Genomic DNA, 4,775 nt, shown 5'->3' on the forward strand with positions numbered 1-4,775 from the left:
CATTGGGATTCATCAGTTGAATTGGCACAACATGCTATTTTCAGCGCTTTGGGCATACCGAACTTCAGTAAAAACATCAACAGGGTTCACTCCTTTCCAACTAGTCTATGGTTTGGAAGCTGTGTTACCCATTGAATGCGAAATCCCGTCACTGCAAATGACCATCGAGTTACTTCCAGCCACTTCTGAAGAGGAAAATTGTTTGTTATACTTGGCTCAATTAGATGAGAATCGACGTGATGTTGCATTGGCGATTGAGACTCACGCAAAATGAATGAAAGCTCAGTATGATCGAAATGTGACCCCTCGAAATTTTTCGGAAGGAGATCTAGTCTTAGTGTCTGATCAAGCTAATGATAAATTAGGCATTGGAAAATTCGTTCCTATGTGGCATGGTCCCTATGTTGTCAAGCGAAAGCTAGCCAAAGGGGCTTATGAATTGGTAGACTTTGACGGGGACTATTTGGGTAAACCCAGAAATGGCCTTTACTTGAAGAGGTATTATGCTTAAAAGAATGGGTATGGAGGTTTAGTTAGGATAGTTTTTTCTTTCTAGCTGGTTTGTTTTAATTTAAACAGTGTGCTTAGCTTAGAGAGTGTTTTTTCGTCATTATTCCTGCTTATCTTGGTTTTACTCTTGATATTGCAGATGTCAATGCCTCTTCAAACATACATTGGTTTCGCTGATGGTGCTTGTCGTAATACACGGAACATCTCTTCCGCAGCTTGGGTTATCTATTCGCCCTCTGACGAGTTAGTATCTATGCATGGGGTAAGCCTCCGTCAAAAAACGAACAACATTGCTGAGTATAGTGCAGTGATTGAGTTATTGTCTGAATCTATTTCATTTGGGATTCAGAGTTTGATAGTGAGGTTAGATTATGAACTCGTTGTATTACAGCTTAATAAAGTGTATGCCATTTTAAATCCTGTGTTATTAAGATTATTTTTGAGAGTGCGTCTCTTGGAACGTGAATTTTATTATATTGAATATTAGCATATTCCGAGGTCTTTAAATACATTAGTAGATGCAATTTCTTCTCGAATGTTAAATAGACATTTGCAATAATTATACATGTAAATTTAAAACCATTCCATAACATGATTTACAAGATAAGCCAGTAATAGTGATATATATATAGGAGTGTGTCAAAAAATACATCGTCCTCGATCATAGGTTGAAAAACACCTTATGATCGGCAAAAATGATAAGTACAAAAAACAAAAATGTCACATGTGCCCACAATAGGCGATCATCCTATCACTGGTGATGATCTCTATAAGAAACCACTGCACGGGCCACCTTGCAAAGGAACCTCCTAAAAGGTCCCGGGACTCCAATCACATAGCGCTGAAGTCGACAAGGAATGTCGTCTATAGTGGTCTCAGGAATATCTCCTGTCAAGTGCTCAAGATGACCCTCCAACTCGGCCAAAACCTCTGCTGATTCATCCTATGGGGCTGGCGTGGGTGCAACTGGTTGCCTCCTCTCGTAAGGCCGGAGAGCGGCTGGTCGCTGTGGACCCACATCTGCATTTGAAACTTTTGCTATCAGTTTTGAGACGATGAAAAAATAACAAAAAAATTAAAATAGAAAAATGTTGAAAAGGATTTTACCTGACTCGTCCCACTGCTCTCCTGGTGAGAGAACCATGTCTGGGTCACCACGAAAATCTATCCCAGCGTAAGGGAAGTCCTGAATAGAAAATACCTGGTTTTCCAGCCATTGGAAATACTCAGGTTTGAATCGAGCAACCTATATCCTCTCGTCCGAGTAACGGGCCATGACTGCGACCCATCGCATCAGTTTGGGCTCTCGAGGAAGCCTAGCTCCAATAGTAAGGTGCTGTGGGATCAGCATAGGAACCCTCTCCAGGCCAAAACTCATGACCAAAGCCCCATAACCAAAGGTCTTTAGTCGTCCGTTCTTGGCCCTGGTCAGTTGGCCTTTCACATTGGCCAACACAACATCGCACGAGTTGAAGATGGTGCCTTGAAAGCAATCAACTGCCATACGCATCTAGGATCCGGTGGCAATATGTAATGCGGCAGCTCTGCAAAGTCTGGTGACAGTAAATGCAATCACCATGAGCTCAGGACGGGATATCGTCTTTATGTCTATCCCTTTGTCTCTAGCCTGGCTATTGCAGTACTCTAGCCGAAGGCTATCGACAGACTGGCCACCTGGCCTAATCCTGTGTAAAGTCAAGTCTTCGCATCTCTTAGGCAAACCAGTCAAGAAATATATGTCCACTAGCTCGATTTTGAGCTGGTGGCTTCCAATGAAGAAGCACTGGTCCTGTATACTCCATCTGTCAACCAGCCACTGTAAGAAATCCACCTGAGCCCTCATGCCAGGAATGGACCAGAATTTGTACAATCCAGACGCCCTCAAAGCATCAAGTGAAGGCTGATGATTCCATGCGGCAACATCCACGTCCTCATGCTCTCGTTCACTCCAATCTAGCATGATGTACTCTCTGCATCAAGTATAAGGATAAATTAAATTGCTAGAAATTGTTTTGTTTGGTCCATTTTTGAGAATTTTTGGGTTAAAAACCCTTGCGGCGGGGACCGCACCCTCCGGGTAAGACACAGTGCGTGGTACCACACTTTGTCTACACGGAAGGTGCGGACCCCGAGCTTTTTCCCAATGGAGAAAAAGTCGGGGTCCGCAGGCCCGCAATGGTAAACCTGCGGGCCCCTGTGCGCGGGTTTTGTGCCTAAAAACCCTCGCAAAAATGAAATAAAGGACTAAAAAAAAAAATTAAATGGTTAAAAATGAAGAGTGGGATGATGTGGATTACTTGGAGAAGACGACATTTGATTCCGACGGTTGGATTTTCCACAATCTTCACGGGAAGTTTTCTAAGCAAAAGCACTATTTTCTCACCCAAACTCAAACGGTAAAAATGAATTGACAAAGGCCCTTTTTATAAGTTTTTTGAGCAAATAAATTGCAAATTTGTTTATGTTTCACTTTGAAAACGTATTTTGTGACATTTTTATCCATTTCAAATAGGTATGAGTAATGTTTGTGTTTTTGTGCAGAATAAAGGATTATTCAGGCAAAATCTATCATTTTCGACAAAAAAACATGTAGAGTAATCTTTAAGCTCTTTTCTGACTCCTAAAACATGAAAAGATTGCCGAGTGTTTCTTTTAAACTCGTTGAAATGGAATTAAAAGATGGTCCACTTACAGCTCTTTTCCGACCGTAAAAACATGAAAAGATTGCCGGATTTTTGTCGTTTCGAATTCGATATCGGTCATAAAACGAAGTGTCCTTGATCGCTTTTTTACTTTTTCCAGTCAAAGGCACTAATGACGAAAAGTACTCCTTGGTTGTAAAAGATCAAGCGGTTCTCTCAAGTATTATTTTATACTTTTTCGGGCTTGGGAGACACAAAATTTACGAAAAAGGTCAACCCTGGAGTCTTCTTAAGTTTTTTCAGACTCCCTAAAATTAAAAAACGCCGAGTTTCTCCTATACTGGACTCGTTAAAATTTCACAGTAAAGGACCTGTTCAATTACAAACAGGAACGAACCACTCCTTCTTAGGGTTCGAATTTAAACTAAGTTGAACTCATCCGAAGGATGAGCTTATAATCAAGCAAATGTTATCCTCCTCAAGCTTGTCAAAAACAAAGAGGTACTTGCCAGAAATGGTGGGGGAAAAGAGAGAAAAATGAGCCTGTTTGTCATACTTTGTAACCACTTTTTAACACGACACTTTTGTTCACCTGGGTTGGGAAATCCTTTGTCTAACAGTTGATCAAACCACATTGAAAGTCTTCAGCCGGTTTCTGGGTATTAACTTTGGGTCAATTATCACCAAGCCATCTGTCGTGTCGTTATGTGTTCAAGAGGTCACTGCCAATAAGCCATTCATTTGCAAAATATCTGTCATCCATCTTGACCATCCCTGAGTCAGTCCTTGCATCTAAATTTCTTCAACTTGATCTATGATTTTGTGTTGTGGTCTTGCCTACGACGGATCGCTTTCTATCGACATCAGCTCTGTTGGTACCATTCCTTGACCTCCTTTTTCCTCTTCAAACACATCGTTTGCCTACCTTTCTCCTTCATACATCTCTTAGACCCCTTGAAATTGATTAGTTAACAGTATTATAGTTGTTAAATACATTAGAATTGATTTATGAGTTTTATGTTAAAGAATTAGGGATTTTTGATAAAAAGACTACAGGAAGTTGCAACATCCTGTAATTGGTTTATTGTTTGACATATGGCATGACAGCTAGGCTAAAGCAAAGGGTAGGGATGAAAAGTAGAATGTACAAGCATGGACGAACACCTATCCTACAGCAGAACCAACGCTCCTGGAGGCACGGTCAATGACGGTCAAAGTATAGCATGTTGGCGACAAAAGCAGCAACAGCATAGGGTTCTAAACCGATGTAGTCTTATTCCTTTTTGAAATCGGTTCAGAATGGAAACAACTTAAAAACTATGCCATAGCAAAAGCGGCAACAGCCGCATCATGAATGTACATTCATTTCGAAATTTAAACGTTGTAAAAAACATATGAAAACACAGTTATGGGTAGTCAGTTAGTGGTTATCATTGTATCGTTTTGAAAACAGAGTTTTGAACTTAATACCAAAAAAAACACGGTTGCAGCCACGATTTCCTTGTTGCGTTGATTCTATATTTGCTTGAGCACAGTCCAGTATACCTCTGAAATGCGGACGGGCCCTGCGTGGAACGGGTATACTGTTATTTTATTTCATTTGCAACTTCTGAATATTCAATA

This window comes from Pinus tabuliformis, chromosome 5_2 (assembly GCF_031772625.1).
Source record: "Pinus tabuliformis cultivar Carrire ecotype Pingquan chromosome 5_2, CPIR1, whole genome shotgun sequence".
NCBI lineage: Eukaryota > Viridiplantae > Streptophyta > Pinopsida > Pinales > Pinaceae > Pinus > Pinus tabuliformis.